Here is a 17,443-nt window from a genome sequence, read left to right on the forward strand (position 1 = left end):
AACCGGGCTCTCCAGAGATGATCCCGAGTTAAGGGTGAAATCAGCAGCCCAGCTGAAGTGCATGTACACCAATGCACACAGCATGGGTAACAAAGGAGAGGAGCTGGAAGCCATCGTGCAGCAGGAAAGCTCTGATGTAGTGGCTGTCACGGAAACGTGGTGGGATGACTCGCGTGACTGGAGTGCTGCCATGGGTGGCTACAGGGTCTTCAGAAGGGACAGGGAGGGCAGGAGAGGTGGAGGGGTGGCTCTATATGTTAGAGAGTCTCTTGACTCTGTAGAACTCAAAGTCACTGAAGATAAAGTTGAGTGCCTGTGGATCAGAACTGGGGGGGAAGGCCAACAAGGCTGATATCCTGGTGGGAGTCTGTTACAGACCACCCAACCAGGATAATGAGGGGGATGAGTTATTCTACAAGCAGCTGGCAGATGTCTCAAAATCGCCAGCCCTTGTTCTTGTGGGTGACTTTAACCCGCTGGATGTCTGCTGGGAACTCCACACAGCGGATTAGAGGCAGTCCAGGAGATTTCTGGAGTGTATAGAGGATAATTTCCTGCTCCAGCTGGTAAGTGAGCCTATCAGGGATGGGGCCCTGCTAGACCTTCTGTTCACAGAGAGGGGCTGGTGGGACATGTCGTGGTCAGAGGCCATCTGGGGCACAGTGACCATGAAATAAGAGAATTTTCAATACTCAGGGACGCAAAGAGGGCCATCAATAAAACTTCTACCCTGGACTTCCAGAGGGCAGGTATTTAGAAGACAGGTTCAGAGAGTACCTCGGGAAACAGCCCTGGAAAAGAAAGGGGTCCAGGAGGGATGGATATGCTTCAAGAATCAAGTATTGAATGCACCAGAGCAGGCTGTCCCAGTCTGCTGAAAGGTGAGCCGGCAAGGAAGATGGCCAGCCTGAGATTTTAAAGGAAATTAGGGGAAAAAAAGAGAGCTTACTGACTATGGAAAAGAGGGACGGCTACTCATGAAGAGTTTAGGAATATAGTTAGGTCGTGTAGAAAGAAAATTAAGAGAGACAAAGGCAAAATTTGAACTCAGTGAAGCCACTTCTGTCAGGGATAACAAGAAATGCTTCTACAAATACATCAATAGCAAAAGGAGGGGCAAGGAAAACCTCCATTCTTTTTTGGACATGAGGGGGAACATAGCCACCAAAGATGAGGAAAAGGCTGAGGTACTTAACACCTTCTTTGCCTCGGTTTTCAACTGTAACAGGTAGTCCTCAGGACAACTGGCCTCTGGAGCTGGTAGACAGAGACAGGAAGCCAAACAGCCCCCCTGTAATCCAGGAGGGAACAGTCAGTGACCTGCTGAGCCACTTGGACCCTCACAAGTCTATGGGACCAGATGGGATCCACCCCAGGGTGATGAGGAGCTGGTGGAAGAGCTCTCCAAGCCTCTCTCCATCATCTACCAACAGCCCTGACTCACTGGGGATGTCCCAGATGATTGGAAGGTGGTGAATGTCACACCCATCCACAAAAAGGGCTGCAAGGAGGACCCAGGCCTGTCAGCCTGACCTCAGTGCCTGGCAGGGTTCTGGAGCAGATCATCCTGAGTGCAATCACACAGTACCTGCAGGATGGACAAGGGATCAGACCCAGCCAGCACGGGTTTAGGAGGGGCAGGTCCTGTCTGACCAACCTGATCTCCTTTTATGACCAGGTGACCCTCCTGCTGGATGAGGGGAAGGCTGTGGATGTGTCTGTCTGGACTTCAGCAAAGCCTTTGGCACCGTCTCCCACAGCATTCTCCTGGAAAAGCTGCAGCCAGGCTTGGACAGGAACACTCTGTGCTGGGTTAGGAACTGGCTGGAGGGCCAGGCCCAGAGAGTGGTGGGGATGGAGCTGCATCCAGTTGGGATCCGGTCACCAGTGGTGTCCCCAGGGATCAGTGTTGGGCCCAGTTCTGTTTAATATCTTTACTGATGATCTGGATGAGGGGATTGAGTCCATCATCAGCAAATTTGCAGATGACACCAAGCTGGGGGGGAGTGTGGATCAGCTGGAGGGCAGGAGGGCTCTGCAGAGGGACCTGGACAGGCTGGAGAGTTGGGCTGATTCCAAGGGGATGAGGTTCAACCAGGCCAAGGGCCGGGTCCTGCCCTTTGGCCACAACAACCCCCGGCAGCCCCACGGGCTGGGACAGAGGGGCTGGAGAGCAGCCAGGCAGGAAGGGAGCTGGGAGTGGGGATGGACAGGGAGCTGAACAGGAGCCAGAGTGTGCCCAGGGGGACAAGAAGGCCAATGGATCCTGGCCTGGCTCAGGAACAGCGTGGCCAACAGGGCCAGGGAAGTGATTCTTGCCCTGGACTCAGCGCTGGGGAGGCCACCCCTGGAGTGCTGTGTCCAGTTCTGGGCCCTCAGCTCAGGAAGGACATGGAGGGGCTGGAGCAGGGCCAGAGGAGAGCAACGAGGCTGGGGAAGGGACTGGAGCACAAGTGCTGTGAGGAGAGGCTGAGGGAGCTGGGGGGGCTCAGCCTGGAGAAGAGGAGGCTCAGGGGAGACCTCCTCACTCTCTGCAACTCCCTGACAGGAGGGGGGAGCCGGGGGGGGTTGGTCTCTTTTCCCAGGAACCAGCAGTAGGACAAGAGGGCATGCTCTTAAACTATGCCAGGGGAGGTTTAGGTTGGATATTAGGAAGAAATTTTTTACAGAGAGAGTAAAATTCCCTGGAATGGGCTGTCCAGGGAAGTGGTGGATTCTCCGTCCCTGGAGGTGTTTAAGGTGAGACTGGATGTGGCATCAGTGCCATGGTCTGGGAACCACAGTGGGGTTGGATCAAGGGTTGGACTTGATGATCTCAGAGGTCTTTTCCAACCCAGCTGATTCTATGATTCTATATTAATATCAGCAGCCAGTCCCAAAGGAGATTGAGCTGATTCTTCTGATGGTTTAAATTACAGCAGTTGCACAAATAAAATATGATAAGGATTTTTTTATGTTGCCACTGTATTTGCACTATGGATTTTCTGGCATGGGTTCAACATTTGATCCTTTTTTATGCTCTCCTGTTAAGACCCAGGCAAATCATCAGAAGTGGTTGTCCCCCTTCCTGGCAGGCCCTCAGCCCCTCCTGCTCCCTGTTGCTATTGCCTCCCAGAGCTGCGTATGACTACTTTTTTCTCCATGCTTCATATCCAATGTTTTGATGGCAAATGAACGTATTAGATGTTAACACTGCAATGGACACCTGTGGCCCAGTGTTAAGCTAGCCTAAGTCAAATGACCATTTTGAAAATGTTATGAAGTGAAGGGGATTCCCCAATGTTTTCCACACAATAAACTGTTCACTGGCTGTGCTAATACCCTCCTTCAAACCCTACTGTTTCAAAGACCCTGAAATATCAAAGTTGCCTGGTCTTGCCTTGCATCTAAACTTTCTTCATGTGGCGTTATCACTATGACTGCATGTCCTTAAAAGGCTCCATTTCCTAAGTAATTTCTTCTTGACAGTATTTCTTATCTCCAGCTAATGTGAATTATGGATATTAGAAATTGACTGTCATGTTATTGTAGCACTACATACACACTGCGTAATGCCGGCATTAAAAGGTCAGCCAGTAAAGCAAATGCCAATAAACAAACAATATTTTGTTCAGTCTTGTTTAAAATGACTCCCGCTAACCAAGCTATATCAATCCTATGACACTGGGTATCACCTGTTCCACAGTAATAAAAAGAAAAGCCCAGTCACCCATGTGTTGGTTCATGTCATTCATCACAACAGTCACACCAGGCGTGCACGGACATGATGGTAATCAATAACTCATCCGTGACTCAACAGAAGGATCCCGGGTGAGACCTGTGCAGACACTGATCTATTTTCTTTGCCCCTTTAACACCGCCGAGCAGGCACCTAGGCGAGCCTGTCTTTAAGGTGCAATAATTCCAGCACCGTCTGCTTTCGGTGCGAGCTATTCGCATTCCCACGGCGCCGAGAGGCTGCATCCCAGGTGCGGTTTGCTCTGTGGTCTGCGGGCGATCGGATCCATCCTGCCCGAGACGAGACGTGGAAGGGAACGCTCCTCCGAGAGGAGCAGGGGAATGCGACAAGTGTCACCGGGTGCGAGGAGGCGCGGCGGCTCCTGCTCGGCCCGGCGGCGCTGCGGGACAGCGCACCCGCTCCCGGCGGAGGCGCGGCGGCTCCCGAGCCCCGTCGGTTCCCGAGCCCCGTCGGTTCCCGAGCCCCGCAGCCCCGGGAGGCGCCGTGCGGGGCGATGCCAGAGCGCGCCGCTGACCCCGGGCCGGCCCGCGGGGCCGCTGCCGTTAACGGGCGCGGGGAGGGCAGGGCAGGGCAGGGCAGGCAGGGCAGGGCAGGGCAGGGCAGCACCGAGGCGAGGGCGGTGCAGCCCCCCCGGCCGGACCCCCGGCAGCGAGGGCCGGGCCCGCCCCCCGCGCCGCTCGGCCGCCATACTGCGGGGCAACCCAAACTTGTTACACGCGGGCACCAACTCCTCCCGCTCCCGCCGCTCCTCCTCCCGCCGCCGCCGCCCTGCCCCTCCGGCGCGGGGAGGAGGGGGCTGCGCCGGCCCGGCCCCAGCCGCGGGGAAGGCGCCGAGGCGGGCGGGGGCCGTGCGAGGGCAGCGCCGCAGCCCCCCGCAGGTAGGAGCGCCCGGCGGGGCGGGCCGAGCGCGGGCCCGGGGGGAGGAGACGGCGGCGGGGGCCGGGCGGAGGGAGCGGGCGGGCGGCGGCGGCGCCAGAGCGGTGGGCGCTGGGGCAGCGTCTGGCCGTGCCCGCCGTGCTGCGCCCTTCTCCGAGGTCGGTGCGGGGCTGGGGGGCCCGGGCGGGCGGTGCCGCCGCACCTGCGGAGCGCGGCCGGGGGCCGCGGCGGGGTGCGGGCGGGGGGCGCCGGGCGCTGGCAGCCCCCACCCGCGGCGCGGCCGCGGCGAGGCGGAGAGGAGGAGCCTCCCGCGGCAGCAAATGAGCGAGGGCTGCCAGGTTTATAAATCTGGTTTTCCTCCCACCTCCCCCGAGTCCCGCTGGCTCCGGCGCCAGCGACCGCCCGCCGCGGCTCGGCCAGGTGCGTGCCCGGGGCGGCGCCGGGCCCGCTGCCCCCGCCCGCCGCACCTGCCGCGGGGCCGGGGGCGCGCTCGGGGCGGTGCGGACGGAGGCGAGGCGCGTTCGCGGGGCTGGGAGAGCGGTCGGTTTCCAAGTGCCGGCAGCCCAGGTTGCCAGGAGCGCGTCCGGGCGCTCCGGGGAGGCCGCTGTCTGTGCCGGGGAAGCGCCGCCGCGCCTCTTCTCGGCGGAGAGCAGGACACCGCGCTGGGCGCTCGCTGCCGGGGAGCCGGCTGCCTGTGTTCTGAAGAGCTGTTGTGTGCTGTTTTATTTTTCAGCTGTCAGGAGAGTTTAAATCAGGTCTCCGCGGAGGTGCCCAGTTTGCAAGGTACGGGTGAAGTGAGAGTTTCCTGTCCCCATTTGCCCTTGATCTAATTCTGAGGGGGTGTCCTCGCCGGCTCCCGGAGGTGTGGGCTGTTGGATGATGTTTTCCGCGTATACAAAACTACGCGTCGTCGGCATTGAAGGGAGAAGGATTGAGTGGATGAATGCAGCCGTGGTAACTTCATTGTTGCAGCTCCTTTCAGTGACGTGACTGCCTTTAGCAGGGAGGGGAGCAGGAGCTTGCTCCTGCCTTGACGTGGGAGGGGACCTGATGGATCTGCAGGTTGAAGGGCTTTTTCAAGTCTGCTCTTTCTTTTAATGCTGAAGCCTTCTCCCGTCTTCATTCATGTCTTTATTATCGTGTACCTCTTGCGGGGAGTTGTTACTTCGGCTGAAAAACGTGAAACATCACTTTTAAGTCTATGACATCCAAGTATTTCTAGTAGCCTCTGGAAATCAATGTAGTTGTAAAGCCTCTTAAAAAAAAATAAAATTCCTGCTCTAATTATCGGTAGGCTGTTGCCTGCTTTATGCCCATCAGGCTCAGAAATAGCTACTAATCTCATACTCCCTTTTGGATACCTGTATGAAGGTTTTGTTAGAGGGCTGTTTAATGACTACTTTTATTAGAAAGAGTGCGAGCTCAGGCGGTTACGCAAGTGCGCCTAAAGGAAGCCGTGCTGACTGCACGGATGGCAAATGTGGAGGCCGTGCAGGAGTGGGAGTATCGTTTACAAACTGAGTTAGAACGGGGCATTGTAGGAGAGAGAGCCGAGTAGCTCATGGGGGGTGAAACATTCCCTGCTGTGCGGGGAGAAGTGTTGGCACAGTGTGCCGCCTGGGATGAGCAGGCTGTGTATGGGGTGGGCACTCATAATTCTTTCCTGTAGCTGAGATGGGGTACAGGTGACTTTTCCATTGGAAGCAAACGAGTGGCAAGGGAACGTGTTTCTACGTGTATCTTCTTAAAAGAAAAACAAACAAAAAAAAAGCTTTGTAAATGTGGAGCTGGATCGACAGATGAAGCCTGGCTTTACTAGGATCTCTTGGCCTGGAGAGGAAGTATTTCACCATCCCGCCCCCCCTCCCCTGAAGCAATTACTTTATGTACCCTTTGTGATGGTCAGGGATCGCTGCAGAATCTGCTGACAAAAGCTGCTTGCGTTCATACCTACTGAAATAGGTCTACAGCTAGCTTTTTAATTCTTTTTTTTTTTTTTAATGAAAGCCATTATAGGGTGGTCACTACTTCCACAGCAAATGAAGCATTTGATGTGAATGGATCTATTTCAAAACTAGAACGCTGATTCATAGGTTTTTATGGACACTGTAGGTAGAGGTGTGCCCACAGATTTCATTTAATATGCTGTGTTGCCATCTCTTTGCTGGTATATTACGATTCAGTCCCTTTTCCTCCTCCTGTCCCTGTATAAACCTGATAACCTTTTGTTAACCTGCTCTCATGGGTACAGCAGTACCGTGCCAAAATGTTTGTCTTTACACCACTTAGAGGTCCTGCAAGGAGGGGAGTTCTTCTGGATGCTGTGATGCTTCCCTTGTTGGCCTCTCTCCTGGGCAGCTGAGCTTGAGAGTTACCTGCTTCATGCAGCCTCTTACTGGGGAGGAGCTGGAGAGGATCTGTCATCTACCCAGGGCCACTTGGCTGGAGTTGGAGACTGCACTGTGCTCTCTCTTGGGTGGACTCTCACCCTCTCTGCCAGCTGGCTTGGAGGGGTGTGTGTCGAATGAACATTCTGTTGTTAAAATACATTGTCTTAGATGTTTTCTTACAGTGAAGTCATGTCAAAATTGACTCCTGGTCTGGCCTGCTAGCATTAGATGTAATGCTTGCATATGCCACCTGGTTTGCAAAAGGTGTTGGATAAGTCAGTAGATAGTTTTGACATACCCTGATTTTAAGGATGGCTTTCCAAAGTGGGACTCTGAATCAGTGGAAATAAAATCTTGGAGCATTTCTGTCATAGTTATGCTATTTTGGAACTCTGCCAGTTTTTTTGCTTTAGTTGTGGTTTTCTCCATGGAAAATGGAATCTCAAGCCACAGTTGTTGCAGTAGGGATTTTGTAGATAATAAGAAAATAAAGTATTTATGCTGAATGTTCAGAGGAAGTTTTTTATCCCAGTTTTTGCTGTGCAGTGGTAACTTGAAATAATTGCCAAGGTTGACTAACATTTCTTATAAGCCTTCAGTGCTTTGAAATGTTGGATCTTGTTGGATTCATATTCTGTGATTTAAATGAGTTGAAAAGTAGTTTCTGAAGGTACATTACCATGAAAGTGTTTTTCATGAGTGGTTGCTGATCTACTGTACTACTTAGTAAACTGAGGTTTAATTGACTATAGACATGACTGAGAGAATTTTTCACAATGCTTTAGTTTCAGAAAAAATGATTAATTTTTTTCTGGGTGGCACGTGACAATGAGGTTGGAGATTTTAAGATGACAACAAAAAGAAGCAAAGCAGGTCTTTAACTTCTCTGAGTTATCCATTAGAAGTTCCTCTTTTTTTTTTTTTTTCCCACACATGTATATAAATTACTGTGTTGGAAATTTAAAGTGGGAATTCAGATTTTCATTATTACGTTAGTATTAAACACTTTAGGGAGGTTGGTTTTTGTTGTGCCTTGTACTTAGCTGCTGTATGCCGTGTTTAGTCAGCTGAAGAAAGGTATGCCCAGTTGGGAAGTTGCATAATAAACAAGGAGGTGGGAAGTGCTTTTGGCTTTTTATTTGATTCTTCTTTCTCTGAAGCTTTCGCCCTCCTTCTGTCTAACTAGTCATTCCTGTGATGATACAGCAGCCTTTTATAAGGCCTTCTTCATCTGGCTTTGCATAGTCCTGTGCTTGAGTGTCGAGGTAGACAGGTAGAAGAAATGCATTGAAAAGAATGAGGAAAGTCCCACTTATGTTACTCGTGTCTCAAGTTTTGGGAAATTGAAATGGCTGTAGAGTTGCTGTACCATGAGGAGCTTGTGAATGCCAAAAGGCTGCTGCTGCTGCAGCTTCCATATGGAGAGTTAACTCACCTGTGAGTTGATGTAGCTGTGCAGGCTAGGTGTGGAAAGTGTTTTAATTGTTTTCCTTGTGATATGAGGGCTTTGTCTTTGTGTCTTGGATGAATTAGTGAAAGGAACAGAAATGACTTTTTCTTCTACCACAGCTCTTCAGCTACCAAGAGTAGCACCTCATATTTCAGACTGATCTGTGCCATCATCTTGGATGATGGGGAAGTTACAGATCTTGCTATCCAGAACTGGATTAATGAGGTCTTGCATTAATTGTATTCTGGCCAAAAAGCTTTTATGTTCTGTCTTTTATCTGCCTCTAAAATACCAGGAATGCAAAGGGCTGTTTAGCTTTCTAGGGGTGCTGCTGCAGCCTGCCTTCACTATGAGGAAGCTTAGTGCTTGCTGTAGGAAGTGTGTTGTGCTCCATATCTCTGAAAACGGCATGAATAAATAAGGAAAAACTTATTTTTTTGTACAGTTAGTGGTTTTTTGTTTGTTTTTTTTTTTTAAATAATGGGGTGGAGGAGAATAACAGACTTTTTTTTGAACGAGAGGCATGCATGTTTGTAGTTCTGTAAGTCTGAGATTTTTGACAAGTAAGTGTTTTAAAGCACTGAACTGCATCCTTTACTTCAAGAGAATGTTCTTACATGCCAGTTTTTGTGGCGTGAGAGGGAAACAAAACAGATGGAAAAATAATAAAAACCTGGACTATAGATGTAAGCAGATAAGGAGCTTTTCTAAAGATGATAAATAAAGTTAATTAAAGCCCATGTATCAAGTTTAGAATAAGTTTGTTGGTAATCTAGAAGTAGTGTACCCAGTTTCTTGTCTTTGCCTGCTCTTCCACCTATTTCTTTTCTCTCTATTCATGTACAGCAGTGAACACATAATCCACCAGGCATTTTCTGCACTGATCCTCTTAAAAAATTAGTATTAGCCTATATATGAGGCAGGCCAAAGAGGATTGAACACTGCTGCAAAATTAGTACCTGTTGGCCTCATTGCAAGGGCAGGCAAGTTCCCTTTCTCTTATGAGGAGCTTGGTTGTGTTTTCTGTGCAGGATTGTGCATGCTGAGCAGATGTGTAGGGGATGGAGCACGGATGTGGAAGTGACTGGGAAATTGTGACTTTGTCAGTGCATCTGATTACTCATCTGGGAGACATGCAAAGCAGGGGAATTTTTAGGGAGATGGGCAATTCTTCTGGGAAAGCAGGCAGAAGAGTAGAAACTTCTGCAGACTTGGTTAGCTCTTTGCTGGCGTGCAGCAGAGACGCCGAAGCTAAAGCAGGTCTGACAGAACTTCGGTGAGGCAGAGTGGGAAGTCTGGTGTTCCTCTGTGCTTGAATAAAACGTCCAGGTCCACACAGATTTGCATGCATTGCAAATGGCAGAGTAGGGGAAAAAATGCATGAAATGTGATTACGGTTCTTGCTTTGTTCAAGAGTGGTTTTCAAGGGCAGGCTTTAACTGTGTTTCTGCTCAGTTCTCCTCCTTCTCCCAATATAAAGCAGGCATTCTTCTTGCCCCAAGTAATTGTTTGTATATGCTCATTTGCGCTTTATTTTTTTTTTTAATAAATAATACTGTATGAACATTGTCATTGTACATACAGGGAGATGCATGGAAACATGGAGGCTTTTTGTTTTTATAGAATGTCTTTGTTCTCATTTCCACTGAACGAGATAATGAGTTCAGTTTGTTTGTTACTGGAAAAACAATGCAGGATGTAGGGAAGAGACCTAGAGATGTGCAAGCCTTTGGATTTGTGTTTGAATTCTCCCTCCATGCAATTTGGATGTGTTCTGGAGAGAATGGAGCAATACAGACTTTTTAAAACACAAAGTGCACACTGAATCCGTGTCTTAATTCAGGTAACAAAAGTTGTGCTCGGCTTTGGTTAGGTTTGTTGTGGTTAAACTTGTAAATTTGAAATATTTCAAAAGGAGCTGTCTCTTGTATTGCTTAGAGTGGTATAGGCTGGTCAAAGCTTGTGTGGGGACACACTGAATTTAGTAATTTATCTCTGTAAGATGGATTACTTCACATGTTTGGTTTGCAGGTCATCTCTTACAGCAGGAGAGATTAAACTGGCTGTGCTGTGTGTTGTTTGGGACTGTCATATGCACATGGGTAACACTGGTTTGTTTGCTGGAGTAACACTGACTTGTGAGAATGTATCAGTATGATATTTTACAGATACCCCTCTCTGTGCTTTTACTTCGTCTCATAATACTCGAAATTCGTTCAGAAGACATTTATTAAATCACATTTAAGGAATGAAATCCCAGCTAATGCAAGCAGAACACGTGGCTGTTCAGTGAAACCAGATGAGATTCCTCTTGCTTGCCTGAGGATGTAAGGAAGACAGAGTTTGTGGAAAGAGGCTGTACTGATCATTTGACCAAATATAATGGAGGGCTTTGGGACAATCAATATTCTCTCAACCTGATCTTATAAAATATTTATCACCTTTCTCTCTAAGCCCAATCTTAGACATTCTTGGCAGACTGTAATTCTTACCAGACATTGCAGTGTGGGCTGTGAGATACTACTGTGTGTAAGTCTGTAATTAATTTGAGTATGGAAAGAATTGTGTGCGAAGCATTTAAAAACAGAGGAGTGGTCTGCACACAGAAGTTCATAATCAGGGCCCTGACCTTGCCAGGTTTGTGTGGGTGGAGTGTAGCTGAGGGTGGGGATATGCCTGTAGGACAGGGGCCCTGCACAAGCATACTGTCCTGACCTCTCTCAAAAGCAAATGAAAAAAAGCCCCAAACAACCAAACAAAAACTAAAAACCCACCCCAACAACAACAAAAAACCCAAACAACCCCCCCTCCCAAAGGAAAAAAAAAATCCCAGACAAACAAACCAACAAAAAAATCCCCAACCCTAAAGAAAACTCAAAAAAAAATAAAATTGCAGTAACAGGGCAGTGATGCTCTAGTTGGCCATTTCGAATACAGAAGTCTGCTGGAGCAATGCTGTGCTCAAAGCTTTTTTTCTCTCCCACATATTTGTTGTTGCTTTTTGCAAAAAGTGCGTAGAATGGCCAGAGGCAAGAAATTAGGCATTCCTGTTTCCACTCAGCAATTGCATAAAATTACTAAGGATTTGCTGGGGGTGCGTATGTATGCCCACACAGATCCCCATCTGTATTTGGCTGTAGATGTACCCTACCTGAAGGGTCCCTTTGTCAGAAATCAGAACCATTTGTCTTCCATCAGAACTGTAGGTGTAAAGGAAATAAGTGCCTTTGATAGAAGTAATACTCCCCCACCAAGAAACTGAAACAACAACAAAAAGCCCCTGCAAAGGCACTAAAAAGTATCTGTATTTTGCTAAGAAGTAAGAATTAAATTTTTCTTTGCTGTTAAAATACAGTCTTACTTAAATGAGAGAACGACTGCCTTTTTCTTCTTGAGATTATTGGGATTGTTCAAAATCTGCAGTTAAATGTTTAGATTCTTGGCCCTATTGGAAACAGATTTACTATTCAGTTGAATCAGACTAGGTTTTACTCAGCAAATAAACTGCCTTGAAAGGTTATCCTGATTATCTTCTAAGTAAGTGAGACATAGGATGGCCTTTTCATTTCACTTCTTTTGCACTGGGATTAGTTGTGAGGGATTGTACAGTAAATATATGACAGACCTTTCCATAGGCTTAAGAGCTTCCCTCTCTGTGCAGTTTTCTCTCTCCAAAGAATTACAAATAAAGGAACCAACCCATATGTATACATTCACAATATATTAGTAATTTAAAATATTTGACTAGCCATTTCCAGCGAGGGTGGACACTATTGGAATAGTTTCCGTCCTCAAATATGCAAATAAATTCACTCTAAATGCATCTGGAATCTTATCTTTTATGCGTTTAAGGGATTTATTATTGCGATGTCGGGGGGGTGAGACACAAATCTCTATTTCATACAAGCACACAACTGCATAAATTAAATGTGTGTATTTGCTCACAGTATTAAGATGCTGATAAGAAGACGTTCTCAAATGGTTGAATTTGCCTATTTGGAATTGATTTAAGATAAAAAAAGCATCTTCTTGCATCTGTCTTGAGACGGGCCTTCTATGTGCATGAATTGATTGTGGATCAAATGGTACGTGCTGATATTCAGGAATTCTGCTGAGGTTTTTTAGGAACATTTTTTTCCTGCTTTAGTACTGACAGCCAGCAGGGAAAAAAGTAACCATTATTCAGAGCCTATCTTCTGTTCTCTAATGGTTGGCTTTTATGAGAGTTCAGTTCCTGTTGCTGCATGTCTGCCTCCGTTCTTCCTCATAGCTATGCCTTCATCTTCCTGGAATAGGATGCAGATTTACTGTACACAAATTTCTTTGCAAAAAGAAATTTCTCAAGAGATTATGAAATGATGCTCTTGATCAGGTGAAGCATCTGATGGCCTCTGCACTCTCAGGTTTCTGCTTAGCGTTTGCTGAGCAGGCTGTGCACACTGAAGATCAATTTGCTGCAGTGTGAAGGATGGTGCTGAAACAGGTCTGGGAGCACATCCTGGGGAATGGGCAAGAGCAGAAAAAAAATTTGTTGAGCAGGAGGAGTTGCTGTTTGTCTGTGGAAGGTGAGTGGAGTCAGCTGTGCTAATTTCTATGCACATAAATGGGCTTTGGGAGTCAAAGGTGCTGATGTGACCCTGTCATTACATGGCACCCCAGCAGTGAAGGGAGCTTTGAGGTTCCCACAGAGGGATGTTGGCCTGCATATTTCCATGGCAACGGCCATCCCTTACACATTTATAACCTTTGATTAAGGATACAAAAAGGAGGGGAAAACCTTTTAAAAGTTAAAAATGTAAAGCTTTAACTAGATCATTTACTTTACGTTCCTTGGAGTGTGGAGATTTTATAAGGAATGCAGCTGTCCCTTCCCCATCTGCTAGGTTTCAAGGTGACGTTTGGGGACAAATGTGATGTTCTGGAGATGGCCATCTGACTTTGATCATAGCTGCACTAACATCACTCCACCAGTTTAGTTGCTATCTATTTATATTAGTATATTTTGTACCAAAATTATACCTGAAGTCTGTTACGCGAGGAGATTTGTGTCTCTGATAAAAGGATTCAAAGGAAAAAAAACCCCAAACCTTAATTTTCTGTTGAATACGACTTATTTTCAAAGACAGGGAACGTGAGATGTACCCTAAATCTTAGTTTCTGAAGCAATATGATGGCTGATGCACAGAAGCCTTATGCTTGTGGCGAGAGCAAGCTGTTCCTGCAGAAACTTGCTGTCGGCTTGCAAGCTGTGTGGAAGGGCATGTTTATGCTTGGTGTACCTTCACATCTCTCCCTCCTCTACCTACCTGCGTGTTCTTTTCTTCATGCAGCGGCGGCCAGGTAGCAGTATTGTGGAAAGATTGCTCTCTGTTCAGTTCCAGTGTTCTCCTGGGTAAGGCTCAGATGCACCATGTAGCATTTCCTGGGGATTTGTTGCTACTGAAGAGCAGCGGAGTTCTGCTGGCCATCACTTCTCTTGAATCATCCTTGGGGAGGAATACTGAATGGCTTGTGGATTTCATGTTTGTGCTACCAAGAGTTGAGCTATAATATCAGGACTAGTGCAGTGAGGGGCCTCTGAAGAGGGAAGAAATAAAACTGTGTTTCTTCTGTGCATTTGCTTTGGATAGCTAAAGTTGGGTTTTGCTTTGGACTGGTCAGTACAGACTGCAGGGGAAGGCAGAAGTGGCTGGCCATGACTGGAACTACATATGGAGTTTCTTCAGTATTTTGTCGTCATTTCTCTTCTTTAAGAAGGAAGAGGTGTATAGATGCTGCTAAGCTCTCATGGTTGGTGATTGATAGTTGAAATGGACAGGGTTGGCTACAGCTGCCAAAACAGGGAGTTGTGCAGACCTATTGTTCCATCTGAATTGCTAAGGCTGAGTGCACTGTATGGTCAGTAGTAGCCTCATGTGCTGCTTCTACCTTGACCATGAAGTGCCCTTCATGCTGCTCATGTGCAAACCTTTAACATTTCTTGAGGAAGTTTTTGGTACTGAAAGACTGAGTTGGTTACTGGACCAAGTTTGTAGTGACTGTGCAAACAGGGCTGGAAAGTTTGTGATGCTGGGATAGTTAGAAGGATGTTCTCCTTTATAAAAGAGAAAGAAAAGAAAAAACTTGGAGGGAAGGCTAGGTATGGGTATTGATATTGTTAAGATATAACTGTTGTGTGCTTGGGATGTAAATAAAAGCAGCAGAGAATAGGTCATACTGGTCATACAGGATTGTATGTCAAATGGACTTGAGGGCATAGTTACAGCATTTCCCTCAGCTTTCATGAATCAGAAAGGTGAGGTTTAGCACTAATCGGTGTGGGTTGTTTCTTTTTTTTTCTTTTTTAATAGTCAGAGGAGGAAGCATTGTTTTGGCAACTTTGAGCTTGAACTAGAGTTAAACAGTTGGATTTTAAGGCTGAAGTAACTGTTGGACCAAGAGTTGCCTTACCATCTGAACACAAACACATCGTGCAAGTGTATACAGTTACACCCATGAAGAGTGTGGTCATTTTTATTCTGATGGAAGACTGCTGTCAGTGAAATGCCAAAGTCACAAACACCTCCTCTCTAGAGTGGTCTTGTTCTAGTGGTTATCACCAGAGAAGCAAAGTTGTGCTGGTTTTGTCAGCTGCTGCTCTGGGGCAGGAGAGCATTCCCATAGCTGTTGTATGGTGCAAAGAGTGGAGTGGGGTAATGCTTAAGAGTAGGAAACATAATTTATTAGCTTTTGTATCAGTTACAGCCAAGATTCTAACCCCTGTTTTAGGGTACTGAAGAGTTGTTTGCAAGCTTTGTAAGGGTTTATGTCCTGTTCCATCAAAAGAGAATAAAAACAAGCAAGGTCCAAATAAATAACACAAATTGAAACTGCCTAAAAGGCAGATAGAGATATGTAGAGATGGGGAACCAAGTGGTCAAAAGTTAGGAATATTGAAAGCACATGTTGGAGTTTGAAGATGGGTACGTAGAACGCAAGACAGACCCTGATGATCCAAACATGTGCCTCTGGCTGGAAGGATGCTGTGGCAGCTCTGAACTCGTGTGTTCAGACCGTGGTGTTTGGGCAGCCTTGGTGAACAGTTCATCCCGATCCTGAAGTGTCTGTCTGGATAATGCTCATCTGGAATAGATGCATATGTAGAAGATAATACAGTAGCCTTTGTTCAGAATTTGCAGGCTTTTACGTTGGTTTCTGAAAAATGTTTTAATGGTCTCACTAAGAAGAGCAGTGTGGATTTTCAGTGTAGTACTTCCATTACAGGCAGTAGCACCATTAAAATGTTTGGTTAGATGTCCATGCAGGACTGCTGCCATGACTTCAAAACTTGTTCAGATGTGATCAAGTGACTTCAGCAGGCTCTTTTGAGACCCTTCCTGTGGTGTTGAAAATCCTTTGTGGTTGCAGAGTTCAAGATGTTCAAGCCTTGAGATTTAAGACTTGAAAATTGTAAATATAGTTGAGATTCTATATTTGGTTACTCAGGCAATATGCTGTTACTTTTTTTGCCACCTCTGAGTGTGCCTTCCGTTCACAGACAGAAGAACCTTTGTTTAGGCTTAAAATTAATCAAATATTGACAGTAAAGCCATAAGCATTTTATAGGCCATACAGTCTAAAGCTGGCATATATTAAGATTCCTGTGGGAAACAAGAAAAAGAAAGTTTTATTGCTGAGATATGAACAGTAACGATGCCTATCAATTTCAGCATTCAGAGAGAGAAAACACAGTTTTGAAGCACTGTGTTCGTTTCAGCAAGTCATTTTTTGAAAATGTATTGATGGAACTGTTTGTACTGTTATGAGCCAGAACAATGTCAGGTGGGTACTGCCTGTACTGGAAAAAAACAACCTCATCATTTCCTGAATCATCCTGAGTATAGGAATGTGAAGGCCAAAACCGTAATAAAAATGGGTGATTATTGCTCTTCACTCAAAGAGAGAAGCTGTAGCTAAAAGTCAATTTAGTCTTTAATTCTTGATGTTTCATCTCCTTTACTTCAAAGCAGTTCATGAAAACATAGTTGATACCTTGCTTTTAAAGACAAGTGTATTCCATGGGACTTAGAATTCATGCTTCATTAAAATGAAAGTCACTTTAGTCTAAATTTCAATACCAAGCTGCTTAGAAATTATTTTAATCTAAATTTTGATCTCAAACTGCATAGACAGTTACGTAGGTAAAGTTGGTATTTTTGTTATTTTTAGTTAATAGCTTACGTAAATCAGGTTATATATATAGCATTTCTAGCACCTAGGACAAAGAAGTATTGTATATAAAGCTTGCTTTGTAGTTGCCTGAAATTCCTAATGCTGTTGTGTACAACAAATGTACACATAGCTGTCTGTTGTCTTTGCAAATGATGTGTAACATTGGCACAGATTTTCCAGGCTCATCACGCTGAACCAACAGTGGGATGTGTGCCAAAGGGTTAAGTGTACAGAATGAGAGGCAAGGCATGCCATGTTCAGGATGTTCAGGACAGCACCAGCAGCAGCGAGGTGATCTCTTTTCTCGGGGTTTGTTGTGATTTACCAAGTTTGCCTAACGATCCTTAAAACCCATGTATTTACATTAGTGCTTTCAGTGCTTGGGTTTGTGGCAGAGGCAGGGGGTGGGAGGGTGAAAGCTGCTGGCATTTCATAAAATGCACAGCAAAACGTGTCTCATTTAGTTGAGAGGCTGTGTCTCAGCCCAGCTGTCAGCCAGAGGACTGCCCACAGGAATAAAGTGCTTGTTTTGGCGCTGGGCTTTGTGGCAGGTGGAATTGGGTGTGCTGTGGCAATGGTGGCATGTGCCTGGACTTTGGCTGTGACCCCCTGCTCAGCTCTTTGGCAGGAGGACAGAGGGATCTGGTCCAGAGCCTGAGGTCAGCTACTTGGGCTTTTACATCTCTGAGAGGTGTGTGCAACAGCCTAACTCTGAAACTGCTAAAGGGGGAGAGAACGTGTTAGTGGGGGTCAGTAATGAAGCTTTTTGCTGCTTGT

The 17,443-nt window shown here is 46.6% G+C and overlaps 1 protein-coding gene across 14 annotated transcripts in view; it reads left to right on the plus strand.

The window, feature by feature from the left end:
* Window positions 1–4,327: 4,327 nt before the first annotated feature.
* SEMA4D (semaphorin 4D) overlaps window positions 4,328–17,443 on the plus strand; it is a 96,639-nt gene continuing 83,523 nt past the window's right edge. For 5 of the 14 annotated variants that reach the window (XM_027742633.2, XM_027742628.2, XM_027742634.2 and 2 more), the window contains exons 1-2: window positions 4,332–4,617; window positions 5,349–5,398. The gene's annotated coding sequence lies outside the window, so the exon portion shown is untranslated. Of the gene's footprint in view, window positions 4,618–4,754; window positions 4,774–5,348; window positions 5,399–17,443 lie in introns of those variants that run through there. The other 9 variants (XM_027742638.2, XM_027742639.2, XM_027742641.2 and 6 more) reach the window with 6 other exon arrangements.

This window comes from Pipra filicauda, unplaced genomic scaffold, assembly GCF_003945595.2.
Source record: "Pipra filicauda isolate LSUMZ 115617 unplaced genomic scaffold, ASM394559v2 scaffold107_size2268652_pilon, whole genome shotgun sequence".
Taxonomy (NCBI): Eukaryota; Metazoa; Chordata; class Aves; order Passeriformes; family Pipridae; genus Pipra; species Pipra filicauda.